Source organism: Oenanthe melanoleuca, chromosome 3, assembly GCF_029582105.1.
Source record: "Oenanthe melanoleuca isolate GR-GAL-2019-014 chromosome 3, OMel1.0, whole genome shotgun sequence".
Lineage (NCBI taxonomy): Eukaryota > Metazoa > Chordata > Aves > Passeriformes > Muscicapidae > Oenanthe > Oenanthe melanoleuca.
In genome coordinates, this window is record NC_079336.1 from 92,061,409 (window position 1) to 92,081,817 (window position 20,409).

The following is a 20,409-nucleotide window of genomic DNA, read 5'->3' on the forward strand; positions in this document are numbered from 1 at the left end:
ATCATTGTAAGCAACTTCTCTCAGACAGTCAATTTCTTCCATAACCTCTGTGATTTGCAACCATTTACTTGTCTGCTGCATCCCTACTGCCATGGATGTCATCAGCCAGTGCACATCTGTCCCATCTGTTGGGTGTTCCAGCTGACACTGTGTTGCTTGAACTTGCAAAGCATCTTCCAGATAAAAGAATATTTGTACTGAGCAATTGCCAAAGCTGAAGGTAGCTGAAGGCCCAAGACAGGTAAGCTGCTGTTACCCACCTGTTCAAATGGCAAATTTGGTACATTTCACTGCTGATGAAGAGAACAAGGTTTAGAAAAAAAGAAAACAAAACAAAAACAAAAACAAAAACAAAAACAAAAAAAAAAAAAAAAAAAAAAAAAACAAACCAAAAAAAAACAAAAAAAGAAAAAAAAAACACACACACACAAAAAAAAAAAAGTGGGGCCAAGAGCTGCTGTTGGGTTTGGATGGATATCAGTGAATCCAAGGCAGGACATGCAGCTCTCCAAGCTTGTGGTGTAGCAGTACAGGGAAAGCAGGAGAGATCCTTTGTTCCATCTTTTTTGGAGTAAAACATGTAGATAACTGGTAACTTGGTTTATCAAAATTTTATATGCCCATGCTTCTCTGGTCTGAGAGTTTATTACTAGATTTGTCTCTTGTCTCCTTTTTTCCTGCTCCCTGACATAAGTTGTATGAGGAGAAGGGAGAATCTGCCCTGACCAAGAAATGTCTAAGCATTATCTCAAGCTTTTTCTGTCAAGAGTAGGCAAAAGTTCCTGCCAACACAAACAAGATGCAGAGCTTGGATTCAGAACATTGCATGTGACAGCAGTCTTTGCAGCACATGGATACAAACAGTGAATCAGCAGTGCCCAGGTAGCAGACAACAGCAGCCTCATGAGATTTCTGAAAATTGCGTGTCATGCAATAGGATTTATGACTTAGGATATTTCAGTGCATTAGGGCTGTTTCTAATGTACAAAAAAAAAAAAACCATGCAAAGATTTGCATGTTCAAGTGATCAATAAGTTCTCCATGTTAACCCTTTTTGTGACAGTCAACTTCCATGTCCAGCAGTTAACACCTCACTCTATACTCTGATTTAACTTTCTGTTCTGGAAACTAAGAGCAATGTATTTGGATGGATGTCTGTGCTCTCTCTGCCTCATGAGATGTGTTGAATTTGTGCTGCTTGTAGCTTTTCAAGTAATACAGATGTGACTGGCTCAAGACCCTTAATTTCTCTGCCTGCTTGGAATCCATTTTGGATTGTCTGGGATGTAGGAGAAGTCAAATATTGCAAAACACTGTTTTAAGCTGTGACAGTCAATGCCTGATTATCTTAAATCTCCAATGAGTGTACTGATTGAACCAGCAAAATCCTTCCACAAATACTGGTTTCTCTCAAATTGCTAAAAAGATTAACTCAGCCTCTTACCTGTGACAGGCTGCTTTGGGGATTTTGGTCTCTTTTTTTTAACTTTAAGGAGGGAAGTAAGTTTTGAGGATTTTATTATCCTTGGGTTCCAACCTGATAATGACATGCATTCAGTCTCTGCTCTTCTCTAATGTTACTCTGGCTCTCAGATAAGCTCACCCTCTTCAAGTATTTTCATTTTCCTCTTAGAAAGTTTGTCCAAAAGGCCAAAAGAAAGGGTTTTCTGATGTGTAACATTTCCAGATGCACACTTCCAGCAATGCCAGGTGTTTGACCAAGCCAAACATATTAAGGACAAGTTGAAATCCTGCTTTGCCATGGATATTGTCATTTTTATTTGTCTGATCTCTGCCTGTTTCTGCTTATTCTTGTGGCCATATCAAAAAGCGGTCCTGTAGTGACAGGGTTTGAGTTGTTCTCCTTCTGACCTCCCATCACAAATTCACAGTGAATGTCTGAGCTTCTGGCTGGCAAGCTGAATTTTGATATGCCCCTTGGTGTCTGTTTTGTGAGGAACTTCATTGTACCAGGTGCTCAGAATATGACCTACTTGTGCACAAGTAGTGTCTTGGGCCAAAATCCTCGAGGTACCTAAGCATGGTGTAGTGAAGACATGCCTGTAGCTAAAATCCTACAATTCCTTGACAAGAATCTGTTTGAATCATGTCCACCTTTAGTTCCATTGATATTTAGGATTTTCTGAGTGTCAAAACAGCTCAGTTCAACTACAAACTCTGTTCTCATTGTTTCTTTCTGCTTGAGACCTATTATAGAATCACAGATTGATTAGGGTTGGGAGGGACCTCTGGAGATCACCAGTCCAACTGCCTGCCAAGGCAGGGTCTCCAGGAGCAGGTGACACAGGAACTCATCCAGGTGGGGTTTGAATGTCTCCAGAGAGGGAAACTCCATGACCTCCCTGAGCAGCTCTGCCAGTGCTATTGCTTTAAAGAATATTTGAAGAAGGAACACTTTCTATGGCACTTTAAGGCAATGTTCTCTTTGATTATGTACTGAAAAATTTAGAGAATTTGCTTATATTATCACTAATAATATATATATATATATATATATATATATATATACATAAGGTTTGACACTTATTTTTTCAGTGGTAAATACACTTTAAAAAGCTGTTTCAGAATCATGTAGTGGAAAATTGCTAAAGACTTATCTGGTTGGTTGGGGTTTTTTTTGGTAACTTTGCTGTTGGAAACACAAAACACATAGGTAGCCAAATTGCATTCCAGCACGACCTGCTAGCAGGCAAGAGGATTTCTGCTTCAGTGCTGCAGTTCATTAAAGAGTTGTAAGCAGAAATGCTGGAAGAGTTTGCTGTGGGCATGTGACGGGAGATTTCTGATAACCTCGAGGCTGCCTTCCAAATGATCTTATTAATTCTGTGAGTAATCCGGGGAAAACCAGTAGGGTTTCTTTGACTTTTGCCCTCCAAGGTTGCAGTTTTTACAGCTCAGAGCAGCTATTAGTAACAATAACTCTTGAAGTGTAATTTAAAAAGCCCCAGGAAGTGTGTTCCTGTTTTTCTTTCTGGTGCACTTACAACTGACAACTCCTCTTCCTTTAGCCCCTAATTCAGTGTACTGTGTACTGCTGTTCCTGGAAACCTGTTTGGAATGTTCTAATGAAGTTTTTCACTTGCCTGAAGTACCTCAGATGTAACACATGAGCCTGATTTCCAGCACAACTTCAGTCTGTGTGCAGTCAGCTGTTTCTCAAGAGTCACACTCGTGGCTGGGTAAGGAAGGATGGGGTTGCTTTGTGCAGGCTCTGTTTTGAATTCTGCTGTATTGGGAGGGTGCTGTTAAAGCTGTCAGCTCACTTGTGTTCAAGGTAACTAATCCAGAACCAGAAAGGGACATCTCTCTTGCTTTTAGTGAGGAGAAATGATAGAAATTTAGATTTTGGGACTTACGGGCATAGAATGTCATGGTCTGCATTGATGATTGGAAGTAAGGGCTTTAAGTATTTGCATCTCTTCTTGTGAATATATCCTCTTTTTTATGTAGCTTGAGGTTGGATTTTTTTTTCAGATTCTCTTATTTTCATTATCATTAAAGTCCTCTATTGAAGAGTAACACAAAGAATTATTTTAAATTGCATTTCTCTTTATGCAGCAGCTTTCAGAGTCTTATCATCCTACCTTAAACTGGGCTACTTCTTTCCAGGTGCCTTTTCTTCTCCTGTTCCCTTTTGCCTTTCCTCTCCAGAGTTGACATCATACATTCTGCATTGGAGAGAATAAGATTCCTGAGAATAGCAGACACTGTTTGGAAAGGATTGTGTCTGTGGCCAGTTGTCTGGATGTTATTTATTATATATACAGAACTGTTAACTCTCTCTAAATGTTTCCCATTTTAAGACTGTTCCTCACCATGCAAATTCACCTTGACTGCTCTTTAAAACTGGTTTTCCAGTTGAAAGTAGGACTCTTACCTTGCTAGTCAGTGTTATCAATGTATTTGTTTGCTGCATATCTTGGTAACTGTAATGCTATTACAGTTTCCAGTTCAGCTAGCTGTCTTGCCTCTCTGCTTTTAATTCAGATTTGGGGAAAACATACCTTTTAAGTCAGGTAAATGGGAAGGGCAGAATAAAGAGTATTACAAAGTTTGGTCCAGTCCTCAGTAGTGTTCAACCTTTGGTTACTGCAGCTGGGAGATTATGGAAAGTTTAGCTTTTTAAAGTTTTCTCATAATTACTGGTTTTGAAACCAGCAGCTGTGCTACTCGATGTATCAAACCCTAAATGTTCAGCTATGAGTTTTAAAAAGGAGAGGTAAACAATTGTTTCTTTTTTTTCTTATGACTTCTAAAGCAAATGTTATACCTATAAAAAAAAGATTAAGAAAAATAAGTGCCTACAATTTGTCAATATCCACTATTATTTTCTAAAGTTCTATTTTAAGGGATAAAAGTTCCAGCATTGGTTTTCAATATTTTCTAAAGATAGAAGCTTCTGTGGTAAGTAGCTATTGCTTGTTCAGTGGTCTTTTGAGAATTTAAAGTACTTGCCTGGCTTGATCTGAAATTGGTGAAGTGTAACCGTATTGTAATTTACCTGTGAGGTTAGAACCATTTAGAAAGGATTTTCTGAAGTATTTTTTTTAAGTCAGTCTGTAAAAACAGTCTTTTTAATGAAGACTTTGTATATTGCAGTTTTTCCTTAGCCTCATTAACAAAACTTCAGATTTTTTTTGTTTTCCAGCTCTTTCCCTTAGGGGTTAAATAGCTTGGAAATAATCTTACCCTAATTTGGAGAACTCAAGGAGCACCTCATGAATGAGCATTATGGTGACTGGCACTTGAGTGCTGTGTGAGGTGCAAGTACAGTGCAGGTCACTGCAGTGATTAAAAGGTGAAACTGGTTAATGGGATCTGTGGAACCTGTGTGCCCACAGCAGTTCCCTGGCTATTTGTTCAAACTGTCCTGCACATCTAAACTTCTTGCCATGATAAGTGGTGTTTATGCAGACAGGTATTCTACACATTGTCTGCAGGACTGAGACCGATTTCCCCTTCCCTATCTAGACTGCTGCTTCTAGAAATTTTTCATCAAAGTTTTTGATTCCTCTATTTTAGAAGGCTTTGTAGTTAGGAAAATTCAGGACAAGAGGAGATAAAAACAGAAGCAGGAGGTGAGAAAGAAGCCAAGGTCATGTAAAGTGAGGAGGAATGGTGCAGTACCAGGAGTCTAAAGAGATGTTGCTTTTGATAGACTGGTGGAACTGTGTGAAATGGATTTGGCACTAACAGCCATTCCTTTGAAGTATTTTTGTCCTTTTTTTTAAATTATAGCTTGGTTGTTTTACTGCCTTGGACTGAAAAGCAGATTGGGACAGCCTCTGTTTTCTTCCCTCATTTTTGATGTTCTGAGTTCAGCACTGAGGAACCGTAGCTCCCCACTGTGCAAAAAACACTTTTAAGTTTCTTTATATTCCTCTGTTGATTACTATGCACTTGTATGGATTCTTAAGGAATTCTGTAATACATGACAATGATGATCTCATTTAGATTCTTATCCCCCAAGTTTTCAGCATCTGTAAGGGGGCAAAATCCAACTTTATCAGATAGTATAGACACACAAAGAAATGTTTACTTTGATAACAAAAGAGGCTCAATGCTCACAAAGATTTTCTGGAAGGATTTTCCTTAGTTAATTTGACAACTTCAAAATAAATACTATAATATATTGACAATTTTATTTACAGCCTCAGCTAAAATGACACAATCAATGGCTTTAGCAAGTTTTAAATAGTCTTCTATCTAGTCTTAGAAACAGATTTCTGTTAAGTAGGTGGATATATCTCAGTGTGTGCTTACAAAAATAGGAAAACTGCTTTTGTCTCAGATGACTCCATAGCATTTACATGTTTACATCTCCTTTAGATTTATTGTAGCATGAATTTTTATGGGATTGATTTAATAAACAGTATATGGAGCATTTCTCTTGTAGGTCACTTTGCTGAAAGTGTAATGCCAGCAAAGACCAGGCTGGCTTCCCTCTTTGATGCCAAGGACTAAATTGCTCCTATGGAGACTCCAAAAGATTCAGTAGGCATAAAAATGCAGTTTTCTTTTTCATGTTGTTTATGCTTGCATTTTGTTAGTATTGCCTTCACATTTTTGATTAAGCTTTTACTGAATCCTTCTCTATAATGACAGCATCATTTTTCAGAAGATAAATTGAAGTGACATACACAGAAAAGTAATTTTTCAGTAGCTGAGTGCTAAACAATTCCAGCTTTAGATGCAGTTTAATCACATCTACACTTTACAAAAAATGTACATCTGCAGTTCTCTAAGGAATGTTTCCTAATACCTTTAATGTTTATCATTGTGCATAAAGAAGATATACATAATCCTTCTGTGTTAGAAAACCCCTTCAGTTTAAATTTATTAAAGATTACTTTACCCTGTCAGGAGCAAAGTGTCCCCTAAATCCAGTTCCCTCCCATGAAAGCGTGAGAATTTCTCCACTGCTTGGGGTCTGTGCAAATCATCTGCACTACAAAAGAGCCCTGGCTTCTTCCATTTTAGGAATCTGGGAAGGGTAAATATTTAGAAGTGCTGGCATAACAATAGCAGAAGTAGAAGGAAATTAAAGTTTGGGATCCAGTGCTGAGACATTTGGCTTAAACCTTGGGTGAAAAAATTACAAGCTTTTCAGTAAACTGGTGAAACGTTACCATTTTCAACTTTGGAACACAAAATCAGCATAAACTGTTCTATGTAGAATAAAACACAAAGTTTTGAAAGTGTATCCTTTTTTTTCTTCTTTAGGCTGTTTTGCTTTTTTTTTTTTTTTTGAGGCAGACCAGAGTGTGTTGTTGTTCAGCTCCTTTCTGACAGGTTGCAGGAACTATTATTTCACTGAGCAAATACTAGCATTATTAAGGGAACAAGGCTCTTTATGGAGGACAACTGCTGGTGTGAGAACTTCTTGAATATAAAGCTCAGGGGCTATATGTTGAATGAATACATGAAATAAACTGAAATTAAGACCATGGCATAAAAATTGATTTCATTATAGGAACTCTGGTGTGGTGTTTAGGTTGCAAAGTAATTTGCTCCATAAAAGATTTTTTGTAGAATCTGTTAGAGAGTTTTCAGCATCTGTTATTTTCAACAGCTGTTTGAGATTGAGCAGAAAGATTCATCTGTTCTCTGCATAGCAAGAAAAATGTATTTGTTATCTTGATAAATTCGATTGAGCTTGAGTAACTCTTCGGATATTAAAACCAGTTTTCCTGGTGTATTTCACTTATCTTTGGGAGATTTTTGGCACCATGTTCAAATACCTAAATGTGTCCAAAGACTGAGGTCTGTTTCTGCCAGAATTTGCTGTGTGACTTATGAGCCTATATAAAGACCATTATAGTAACTTAAGCTGATACTTGGCTTGTGTTTATGCAAGACAACTCCAAATAATCCTTTAACTTAATTTTGAGCAGTGCTATGTTTTTCAGAAAGAGACTATACAGAGTTGGTTGGATAAAGAGAACTATACTTTTGGAAAGAACCTCAGTGTTTTAAAATTAGATCTATATTTTTTATCCGATTTAAAAGCTAAAACAAAAAAATTCTGCATTTCATTGTAGAAGGAAATAGAGTTTAATTTCCAAAGGTAGGAGACTGCTTGGGTAGCCTTACCTCATGCCTCAGGGCTCTTAGCTCTCACTCAGCTGTCTTCAGGTTGTATGGGTCTTCAGAAAAAGCAGGTTTCCAGTTAGATCTTTTGGAAGGTTGTCAAGCTTCACCATCACTGTTGTGTTTTAATAGTATTTTTTTCATGTCCCTTCCTATAAGTTTGATTTTTACAGTTTCCAGATGGCAGATAATTCAGCACAGCCCCTGACAGAGTTTGTTGAATTTTAGATCACCTAATGTCTGAAGGCTAGCAGAAGCTGCTCTGCAAGAGGAGCTAGACTCCTGAAATGCAACATACAATAATATTTGGAGATAGTTTAGACCATTCCAAGACTTCAGTGCCTCAGTTTCCCTGCAAATTTCTCAGCATTTGGGTTACCTACTTAAATCAATACTTGTTACCTCTAAGTTTCTGTAGCAGGATGAGGAACACTTCAGTGTTTAAATGCCTGTCCTTTCTTGGCTTATTCTTACTAAAAGTCCTCTGCAAATTCTGAATACTGAGAGTATTCTGCAAATTCTGAATTGGAGTAATTCAAAGAAATTCTTATTTCAGTGAGGTCATTTGCCTACCCTAGACTTCAGAGAGTGGTCATTTTTTCAATTTAGACACCCAGTGCCAGAAAGAAGTGGAATAATATGGTTTACTCTCTACCACAAAGATACAGAGACTAGCACAGCACACAGCATGTTTGTCTGTCTTGTTCAGAATCAGATGTATCCTATGCAAAAGGTGATACTGAATCTTAGAGTTGATTAACCAAGCTGTTTTTCCAGCCTTTTGCACCATTATCTGTTATGGGTATGTTTAGTTGTTGCATGAGATATATTAGTTATTAAAACAAAACCCCTTACAATAATAAGCAGAAAAAAGAAATTACAAAGGGAACTGAATTTATAGTAAACTGAATTTAGACCAAGAAATCTGCACTCTATGGTAGTTTAGTCTCTTAATTGTAAATTAGTATCAGTCTTCTTCAGATTCAAGGTCTCTGGCAACTGTGGAATTTTGGTAATAGTTCCATGAAACTCATGACCAGGGTCAGTGGGATTCTGTGATCTTTGCACAATAGTGTTCCACTGGTAAAATAAATCATAACAGAGCATGTTTTAAATCTATTTAAGGCTTGTGAGACTGAGAGTTCTGTTAGGTTCCTGTTCAATACTAATGAACAGGGCTCAGTTGTGACAGGTGACCCTCATTTGGCATAAGATTTACCATGACCTTTTCATGGGGTGTTCCATTTCTTCTCCAGTAATTTAGTTACAGCCCCATTTTACCTGTCAATTCCTTATGAACCAGCAGAATTCAAGGTGTTTATTTTACACTGTGTGAAAATAGGCATTTCAAAATGGCTTTAGCTAGGATGGAATGGCATTACTTTAGGGAGTCCTTGGAGTAACCTCTGACAGAGTACATCAGAAGTTGGGAGGGACAGCAGGGATGAAGGCTCTTCTTGCTTGTGGGAGAAGTGCAGAGCCTGGTCTAAGCAGATGTGACATCCTGTATCTCTGTGGTCCCAGCAGCCAGGCAGACTGGTGTGCTGGGCAGCAGAGCTGTGCCCAGTGCTGCTCCTGCCAGTGCCCCAGTGCCACTGCAGTGTCTGCACATGCCCTGCACAGCTGGGCAGCTGTGTGATAACCCTGAGAAAGGGAGGACTTGGATTTAGTGCTGAAATCCAGCTGAAGGGTTTCAAGCTGAGGTTTCTCACCAAGTAGAGGACTCTTAACCACTCAGCTGTTTACTGGATTGGGATGAAGGGCATCCTTTGTACTCCTAGGAATGCAAAATTTACAGGACCAGAGCGACAGAGAGCACCAGTAAGAGAAACAGGACTTTATAATCTGGTGGTGAGGTCACTTCCTTGGAAGGGGGAAACACAGGCTGGACTTTGAGGACTCTGTATGTACTTTACATGAAACTTCACAGTTTATGAACTGTCTTGGAAGATTGAGCAGAACCAAGTGTAACCTATGAAGTGGTGGATTGAACAATTTCTGTCTCAGGTGCTTTGTCAATAATTGTGAGCCAAACTTCAAAACGGTGGTAATAAACACAGAATGAAAGTAAAGCTTTTGTACATGTACCTTCTTTTTTTTCAGATTCTTTCTATTGCAAAATTGATACATTTCATAACAGAATTTTATGTGGTGAAAGCTTTTGTTTAATCCTATTTTAAGCCTCTGTATAATCTTATTTTAAATGTGCCAATCAAGCTACAATTTGTGTACTTGCCAGAAACATTATTCTTGATTTGTGTTATAGTTCAAAGAGAAATGAGCATATTTAAAATCAATAGAAATTCTACATCCACATCTGTGGATATAAAATGTTGATGTAATAGTGGTGCATGCCAAAACTCTTGTATTTCTTAGTTTATGACTTCAAAGTGAAGAAATGAAAATGTATTGTACTACAGTGCATGATTAGATTAGGGTATTAAAGCAGGTTCTTTATTATGTTTACCTCTAATTTAGTTGGTTTCAAAAACTCAGTTGTTATTAGCTAAATTTACACTGGCAGTTTTAGGTTTCTAGGAAGCTCCAGTGACCTCTGTAAAGAGGTAATTCAGTGAACCTGTCACTAATAATTTTATTCTGCAGCTAATAGTAATGGGTTTAATCCAGAAATTATGAACTGCCCCCCCCCCCCACCTTCCCTGAGGGAAATATTTCTTTCCACCTTTAAATATAAGGAGAAGTGAGCACAGGAAATTCAACAGAACCGGTTGTTTTATTTTTGAAATCATGAGGCTTTTGTGAAGTACTGTGTAGAATCCCATGATGCACAGCAGAGTTTTCTATGAATTACCTCCCTCTGAAGGTTTCACTGCTGCCATTTTAATGAAATACAGCTTTATCTGCTGTCACTCACATGTTTACCTGAAAAGTAGCTCCTGATGGCTGTGGAGTCTTTGGGGTGTGTTCTGTGCACAAGAAGCCTGGCTGTTCTCAGTCATGCTCTGACTGATAATCTGAAGAGCATCAATGGTCCTGCTCAGTGTTTACAGTAGCCATGCAAGGAGCTCAGTAATGCAGCACTTGTGAGGAAAGTCATAGTAGATAATGAAGTTGTTGAACTCTTGACTTGTTTTTTCTGAAAGAAAAAGTGCAGTCATTCAGCGAGGGACCTGGGAAAATGCCCATCAGTGCCTTTACCAATTGTACCTCACTATGTTTTAGTATTGAATTAGAATGCTAATCACTGACTTGTTTTCCCATCTTGTCCTAATGAAAGAAAGTCCTGTGTGTAGGGAACTGGAATTTCAGTTTGTAAGTGTTTTGAACACAGCCCTTTGTTTATGCTTTGTTATGTTGTGAGAATTCAAAACTAGTTCAGCAAAATTTTTTGTACAGAAGACTCAGAGGCAGACTGTGCATTATGTTTATCCCTGTGATTTGCATTTCTGCCTTTCAGTTATATCCTGTGTACTGCATCGTTTTTGTTAAGCATTTTTTAAAGGTTTCTCTTTAGTCCTATAAAGCCTATTGCTTTTGCAGTTTGTACTCTAATATACACATTATATGCACATGTTCTCCTAAGTGAACCTAAATCATCAGTGCCACTGAAAGAAATGCCTCTCCCCCATCTGGCTATCTTTGCCTGCTATAGTCACCATCCTTATGCCAGCAAACAAGCTTGTGCAAGTATGTGGGGAGTTGAATTCAGTAAATTTATTGGGATTAAAACTATTCTCTGAGGAGGAAGTGTGTGGGTGAGCATGATGAGCACATGTTTGCGTGATAGGCACTTCCCTCTTAAAATTACTGCCTAGCTCTGAAATTCTTTGTCCTCTGACCCTGGGCCAGGCATTCCAGGTTCCTTTCTCTCTCTTCTTTCCAGCTCCCTTCCCCTTGATATGTGTGTGCAGTTTGCTCTCACCCCTGGTTTATAATGTGCCAGTAACCAAGGAGCTCAGGGTCACTCACCATGCAGTGTTGGTCCTGCTTGGCAGCTCACACTCAGCTCTCCTGGAGAGGTGGAAGGAACACTGGCTGGTATTACAGTCTCTTCTAATGCCTAGCAATAACTCTGTGTGCCTTTGAGTACTGTGACCAGATCCATGTGATACTTTTTTTTTTTTTTGCTCACTGTGAGGAAAAACATGGATGTGTCATACAGGTATGAAGAACAAGTCATGCAAAATTCATTGGGATGTTTCCCTCAAGGTTAGATTATTTTTGGCTTTGTTTCTAAAGCAAATTCTTTCTCAAAGGTTTTTTTTTTTCTGTTAGATTTATATTTAACTTGTTTTGGAAAGAGCATATGCAAAGTTTAATATCCTCTGACAAATGGAGCAACCTTACTGAGGCTGGACTTTTTTTTTTTTTTACAATAGCTGGACTGTGAGTTCTGGCTGGAAAGGTTGGTACCTCTTGCATGCATTGCTCTTTAAAATGGTATCTGCTAGTGGCTGTTAAATCTGTAGACTAAACAAGGCTGTTTTGTGATGTATGATTTTAAATTATGAAAAGCATATTCATGTTTTAATATCTGAACACTTGCTGTAAAGGTTCATGGCTTGGTAGTAAATGGATTTCTCAGGTTCATTAAAATTACCAGTGCCCACACCCTGGAACAGGTACATGGTGCAGTTTAGGGAGCCGGAAGGGAGGGAATTGCAAAGGGACCAAACTTTCCTTGGAGCCATGAAATGGCTGTGCAGCTGCTGCTGCCTGGGGCTGCCAGGAGTCTTCCACAGCTGCTGTTTCCTTGTCTCCATGTCTGATAATGGAGGTACTTTGTTGGTGTTAACTTTGTACAGCTGTGGTACTGCTGGCATATACCCAGGCATTCCTCTTTGCCAGGATATAAAAAAACCAACTGCACAGTTGTAGTCTCTAATGACCAACAGTGACTGGTGTTCTCTCAATTCTCATAGCCTGGTTTCCTTTGCAGACTGGTGTCAGTCTTGCTGCTTCATAGTCCTGATCCTCAAATTCTGGGTATGGAAAGATACTGTACTCCTAAATACATTTCAGCAGCTGATCCTCTTTAGATTACTTAATTCCTGTGTGAAGAGAGTTAATCTGATACTAGAGTTCATATAACCAGTGGAGAACCAAATCCTATTCCAATGAATCTCCTAGAAACTAAGCATGTGTTGCCTGTATAGTACTTAGATGAAATAGGAAAATTAATATTGTCCAACTGAATTTCTACATACGTCACAGAATGTATAAAGTAATCTAGTCAGAGTCTGCTCTTGAATCCCATCTTTAAATAGGTATCCAGCTGTATTTATTCAATGTTAATCTCAAGAGGTACCCTTAAGCTTGAAAAGCACTCAGGTACCTCACTGATATTTTGGTTGGTACTAGGTCATCTTCTGCATAAAAATCTGGTTTGTTAAGTGGACTTTATGCAGAGATGCAATCTATCTGTGTTTGTATTACAACTGTAATGCAATGTTTGTGTACCTTGTGCTTTTCTAAAGGATTTCTTTATTCCAGCATTGTTCAGGAAGGTACAATTGCAGTTCTGTATTGACAACACAAGTTTTGTACTGTACAGTCAGAGCTGTGTGGGAACCTGTGCACAGTAGAAAATGCCAGATCAGTTTTTTGAGAAGACATGCATCACTATCCCTGGGGATGATACAAAAGGAATACAGATAGCATTAAAAAAAAATCCACAGGGGAATGTTATGTAGGTGTTTCACAGTTTAGACTTGTCTCAAGGTTTTTCCTGTAGAGTAGCAGGTGAAATGGAAGCATATCAAACTTGGTGAACAGTTTTGGAAATTATGTGACTTGCATATGATCGGCAGTAGCTATACTTATAGTCTAAGTTGTGTGAAATGAGAGGTTCCTGCAGAAATCTGGCATCTCCTTCTAAATCCAGGCTGGTGCTCTGAATGGTCTGGTTCTTGATTTATCTGAATGTACGAGGAATTCCCAGGCTCACATCTGTTTGCCAAGAGACAGCCAGAAATTACTGACTTCACATTGCAGGGGCAGTGTTTGGGTAAGCCTGTGGCAGGCAAGCAGCTTGGTGAGCAAACATTGAGGTTGTGCTCAAATACCATTTTCTCTTGCCTTGTCTGTCAGGCCTTCTTTAGTGTGTCAGTAAAGCTCACTTCAAATAAAAGGTCCTCTGTGGGCTCTAGCAATGCTTGTTTACTCCAAACACTTAGATCTCTTTTTTTTTTTTTTTTTTTTTTCCTGGGGTTAAAAAAAAAAAAAAAATATTAGCTCTGGTGCTTATTTCACTTTTCTAATGAAGAAAGGTGAAGGTGTGATGCTGGTTGAGCCCAAAAGGAGGGGGAGCTCTTTCATGTATTGTTTGAAGGTTTAGGCAGTTAGTTTTGGAAATCTTAAAAGAACAAAAAAGAAGCTGGTAGGGATTTTCTCTCCTGTTAGTTTTCCTAAACCAAAGGAGCTAGGCTAGGCTGAAAATTGAACCTGCAATAGGTAGAAGAAATGTTTTGGAATTGCCATCATTACCTAGTTTACTCTTAAATGAATAGCAAGAACATTTTACTTAGCTCTGTAAGTGAATGAAGAGCAAAATAAAGAGTTTTCTGATATCTGTAATATAAAAGTTTATTTGGCACACTGCTGTTAATATTGTATAAGCATTATATGGCAAGACTTAGGAAGCTGCAATAAGCACGGATGTTACGTTTTTAGTTTCCCTAAATTTAGTTCAAAGCAGTTGTCATGTCTTAAAAATAATTGATATCTTTTGAAAGAATCCCATACATTGCAAGAGTTTGCTGTTTCCTGAACTAAGAATATGAATCTGAAAAACGTGACTTTTCTTTGCTTCCCTAACTGAAATGGAAATAGTCGTATTTGTGGTTTCTAGACTTTTGCTTTATGAATTTCTCCAAAAGATTGGAGAAATGCAGTTCTTTGTTACTTCTTTGATTACAGACAAGTTAATGTGGTGGTTATTAAAACAGTATTAGTAAAATACATTGCTCCTGTCATGGGGAAAAAAAAAAATCACACTGCAATACTTGCTTTCACTGCCATCAGGCTGGTGGTTGTAATTTAGGTGCTGGTGTTGTACAAGTGGTAGAATTACTGCTTTTTATGTCACTTGTTTATTTTATGTTCAGATAAAGCATTCTGTTAGTTTTTCCCCCTGGTCAGTCTGGACTATTTTACAAGTGACATTATACATATGTGCACTTACATAAGATATGCCTAAGTTTAGTTACTTCATAGTGGAAAAGGTACACCTGTGAGAAAGGAATGTGAATGGGAAAATATAACTGTGTGTAAACATGTTTATGCAGCTGCATTTTAATGTAACTTATTATTGGAGCACTCTGTTTAGAGAATGAAACTTTGACAGCTGAAGACAAGCTATTAAAAATTCCTTCAAAACATTGTAAGCTGTAGATAAATCAGAAGTACAGCAATTCAATTCTGCTTCCAGATTTATTTGGTTTTTTAACAAGTTTTCTTCATATTAGTATCTGAAAACTATTTGAGATGCTAATAAAACTGTCTTATAAACTTTACATATTAAAGCTTTTTAGCAGAGTATTAAAACTAATGTTTTCTTCTGTTTTTCATGATTAATACACTGCTTTCAGTTTTATTTTAGTAATGTAAATAATTTCATCCAGTGTTGGGAATTTTAAAACTTAATAGCCCTTCAAGGCTTTTGTGTGATGTGGAACTTGAGTTACTGTGGAGTCTCAGATATGCATTTCAATTCAGAGTGTATGTGGTTTGGAAACATGGAAAATAAAAGGTTTATGTCTGTTAGATCTCCACCAAAAAAGTCATTACATTTGTATTAGTATTTATGTCTGTAAGTAGATCAGACAAGGTAGTCTTATATGTCGTAAAACTCAGCCTTCACATTTAAAATCTCAGGATTTCAATGAAAAAAAAAAAGTTAGGGAAATGCTGCCGGTGACTTGTTTCAGTTGGGGGAAGAGGCAAGGCTGTAAAATGTCATTATCATACTTTGAGAGCTTTTTTAAAAAATCAATAAAGGACAAAAAAATCAATAAAGGAAATAGTTTCAAATCAGGCAGTATTTGTTTGCAGATTCACAGTGAACTAACTTTTTCAGTACTCTAGGGACTGAGAGGGTATTGTTCTAGGCACTTCATGGACAATGAAAGACCCTCTTTGCCCCCAGAAATTTATTTCTGTACTCTGACTTTCAGTGTTATTTAAGCTGATGTGGCCTTAAATGTCCACTTTCCAGCATATTAAAAAGAATGTGTTGGGATCTGGTTTATTGAATGTAGTGTGTGGAGTTTAAATTTTCCAAATCCAAGCCAGATGTCCTTTGCATGTCTTAAACCCAAACAACCAAAACAAACAAATAAACCAAAGCCCAAAAACAACCACAATGAATAGAGCTTGAGCAGTGAGCATGTCTTAACTTTTCTCTTGTCACAAGTGCTGGAGAAAGACTGCTTTGCAAGGTTTAAAGATTTCTCAGCCTGCAAACTCACTCAATTCTCAGGCTTTCTCCAGGCTATCAATTATGAAATATTTTGTGATAAAGTCTGGGTGAGTGGAAGCTGGAGAAGGACAGTCAATTTACTTCATGTCCTCTATTGATCAGGCAATATTTAATCTTTGTGGAGGCAGCAGTCTGTAATTGGAGGACTCTGCTTAAGGCTTCTGCCATAGCTATATGATGATATTGAATCAGTTTTGCTTATAGTACAACCTATATTTATAGGAAAGTCTGTCTCTTTGACACTTCAAGGAGAAGAAAAAAAGTGTATAGAAGAGTACCAGTGTAAGAGGATGCACATTTTAATACCTTGAATTTTAATCACTTCCTTTTCTTCATCCTGTATCTCAAATAAATAAACCTGCAGATTGAAGTGCCAGATTTTCATTGCTGGCTGCTTTTGTTTTTATATTTTGCAATATTTTCTTTCATCTCTGGGTGGGTAACAGAGGCTATAAATTAACTCTAGTGTTCAGAGATGAATTTTGAGAGTTTCCAACTTCATTTCCTTATGGACACAGCCATTCTCTTTTCGGGTGCAGTTTATGCTTAGGAGCAGACAGCTCACATTTGCATGGCTGCAGCCTCAGATAAATCCCTTTGTGTCTTTGTCTCATATTTCTGGACTCAAGAACACTTGGGGACACCATGTAGGCTCTTGGACCTCTCTGCAGGTTGTCAGATGTGAGGATCAGTGGCAGTCTAGACCTTGTAATCTTTGCTGGATCAAGCTGACTCAGCCCAGTTAACTTCCTCAGTACCTAGAAACTGGAAGTTTTCTGGTCTGTGCCCTGTGTGCCTCTGAATAATTCAAGTAGGTGCTGCTAGCTTAGTATTACCTCAAGTGTTGCACAAAAATACACTTTAGTATGAAAGGTAGTAAATGAATGGTTGGTTCCTACCATATTTTTCCTGCTACGTTGTTTATTTTAAAAGGCATTTGGTAAATTGCCTACTGCAAGTACTGTGCTATGGCATAAAGGCAACAGAGACTTTTGCATCCAAGGAAAAAAAACACCAGCCAGGAAATTCTGTAGGTGGATAGGAATTGTAATAAAAATTCAATGTAGCTGCAATAAAATATGTGCAGAGTACATGTGCCACGTGCAGAACTCATTTTGTCATTTTAACCTCTAATTGGCTCTTTTATTCCCTATTCCCTTATTCTCCCCAGTTCATTAGCAATTCATCAGAATTTCTAAAGCACCTCTTGTGTCTTCTGTCTGATTTTCAAGGATTTTGGAAGCCTCTGCACTTTTTTCCCCGAGCACTTGCTTAGTCCTTCATCACCCATGTCTCCAGAACACCCAAGAGTTCCACCAACTCTCTTATTCAGTGCTCAAAGTCTTTCAGTTTCTTCTGGATCCCTCTTTGGAAGAGTGACACTGTGAAGAAGAACCTGTGATTAGTGTCCTACTGAGCTCAGAGAGGCAGGTGAAGGCATCCAGCCAGGAAAAGGCACAAGGTGTAGCTGCACCTCCTGTGCTGGAAGGGTGGCAGCTGAAAGAATTGGCTGGCACTCAATGGCATTGCCTGATGACTTCAGTTTGGGAGAGGCTATGAAAGGATTGCTCTTTGTGTCTTGTTTGAAGAGAGAGAATGGTCAAACTTCTTGCATTACAGCACTCTGTCAGTCCTACTTTGTAAATGTAAGCTTCAGTTTCTTAGGTTCATTTTCTTACACAGACTGCAGCTCATTTGAGTCTCTACTACAGTTATCTTCATACCTTTTTCTTAAGTATTGTATACAGAAATCTGGGAACTGTATTAATCCATTTACTACTACTTGATTTTATTCATGAAGTATGCTGTGAAAATGTTATTTTGAAATCTCAATTTAAAAAACCACGACTTGTGATAGGAAAATAGAGAAAGCATCTCTTATGATAAGAATTTTTCTTTGACTTAACAATCAAAGTACTTGTAAAATGTATTGGTAGATCCATAGGTAGACAGAACTTCCTGATGCATTAAGGATCATTTTGAATTAAACCAAGGCTAAATTAGTAGTGCAGATGTCCTCCAGATTCTCTGCATAGATGCATTTCCAGGCAGTGAATAGGGCAGAGTGTTACTCGTTTATCCTCTCCAAGCTTCCACAGATCAAATCTGACATTCCTGGTCTGCCTTGAATCACTCTAAGTTCCTCCATCCTTTTTCACCTTCCCTGGTTTTCCTGAGCCTGCGTTCCATATGCTGTAGGGCTCAGTTGTATTTTTAATCACTTGCAAATAAAGAAGTCAGCATTTGTCTGCTATTGCTGGAGATGAATGGTGGGATATGCAGCAACATTAGGAGTGATGCAGAAGATGATGTTAAACCAGGAATGTGCTGGGGGGACTCAGGGAAACCAAAGCTCTTCAGGGCCTAGGTGTAGTGTAGGGAAAAGGTTTCTCAGCACTCAGTGTTGAGTTTGATTTTGAGATGCTGGGCAATAATCTGTTACAAAGCTGTGATTCAAATATATGATACGCTATTTAAATCCCATTTGGGCAAATACTTTTATTAAGTGTATTTCTGAACATTGTGATACATTACACATTTTTTTAGTGTCATCCTTGGAAACAAAGTATCTGCATTAAATTTATGTGCTAAGAAACAGCATTTTCTGCAGTACATATAATCTAAGAGTTTTAGTAGACTGTAATTCTTTAGATTTTTATAGTAGTTTTCCTCTGAGATCTAAAAGTAGTGAACAAGTATTATGTCTCTTGTCTCTTCTTTGAGGTGGTTAGCAAATGCAAGGGACACAGTATCTGCTGTGAACTGATACACAGTAATATTTACACATTTCAGAAGTACTTTTATTAGTAGGTATGTTTTTCAAAAATACGTAGAGTCATATGACTTTGTAAAAGTAACTTTGAGACTATTCTTCTGGTGCTTGCAGGCTATATGATATGTTTCAGATATTCAGAAAGTGAATACTGTATTGCAGTCCTACTTTCATTTTGAAGAATGGCTGAAAGTTGCCTGCTTTGTAGTAGTGCTGTTTTGCTCAATAAATACATATGAGGAAAATACATTTCTTACATACAAACTGTCCTAGATCATTAACGCTGAATGGTTCCACCTTGGGTAGAAAGCAAGTTTTCTGTAAGAGAATCCATTAAAGATAGAAAAATGATGTTCTAGATAGGATGCTGATGGTGTGGAGGAGGTGGAGACAGCAGTTGATGCCAGTGAAATTTCCCAGTTGAAGCTCAGTGAAAAAGTCAAGGAGACAGGTTTAAAAAATACCTTTCCCCTTAGAAGTGGGGAAAGCAGCAGTTTCTCACCACCTGTTAAAGACCAGATCCAATTAGCAGGAAGAACTGCTTTGTGTAAAAGCTTTTATCACAATGGGAATGCATAATTCCAAGGTCACACTAAGGGAAATTGAACCTCAGTGTTTCCTTTGGTTAAATCTTTTGCTCTACAGAGAGTAAAGGTGTTTATAGATGAGAAATTCCTTTTGCTCCAACCAGTTCAACTTGACCCTGAAATCAGAGCTCCTGTATTTCAATAGAGAGTAAGGAGAGCACTTCTAAAAGCCAGTCAGATGCCTGTGAATTGTGATGCACTTTGATCAGGGACTGATTCACAAGAAGAACCAAGGAAGATGCCACTTCAGAGGTTTGTGTTTAAGATACCCAGAGCTGAGGAAAAACTGGGAGCCAGCTCTCAAAACACAAGGCTTGTGAGCATAAGGGCTTTAGTAGTTAGTTTGAACATAATATCCTGGTGTACTGCAGATTGAGACCCTTTATAGCACTTCCTCTGGCAGGGTTTTAAGTTCCTCATAGAACAGCTCAGCTAAGTGAGCTGTTCCCCACTTTAATACCTAGAATTGAGGGTTCAAATATCTCCAGGCTTTGGTAATCTTTATTTTTTCGTTTTGAGTTCTGAATCATGAAATTTTCTGCTTTTTGCATTAATGGTCTGTAATAATTATGTTTGTATTTATAAAGTCTTATAAAAATTTTTCTGAGATGTATGTGGAGGTGAAATGCCAGGTCTGCAAGTACTCCTGTGTGGAAGAAGCTTTTTTAGGTATTTTAGGTACAAATATCGTAAAATCTGGTGGGGTACAAGCCCTTAAATTCCAGCAGGTATTGCGTTGCTGGAGACCTGTTGGAGATTTGTAGCCACACACCAATATTTTGTAAGAAATGCCTGACAACCGAAGGATGAAGTAAGATCTTGGTGCTGAGGGACAAGCCCTTGCCAGCAGCTAATGAGGGCTGAAGCGAGTGTGAAAAGCGCTCCGAATGAGCCCCGGAGCGGTTTTGGGTCTGCGCCTTGGCTCGCTTTTTCCCTTTGCAGCGGCCGGTGCCAGGGTGATGCCGCTGTGCTCCGCAGGTGGGAAGGCTGGCGCGGAG

At 38.3% G+C, this 20,409-nt stretch overlaps 1 protein-coding gene across 2 annotated transcripts in view; it reads left to right on the forward strand.

The window, feature by feature from the left end:
- Positions 1-20,409, forward strand: part of DISP1 (dispatched RND transporter family member 1) — an 84,350-nt gene that overhangs the window by 25,570 nt on the left and 38,371 nt on the right. The window lies entirely within an intron of this gene.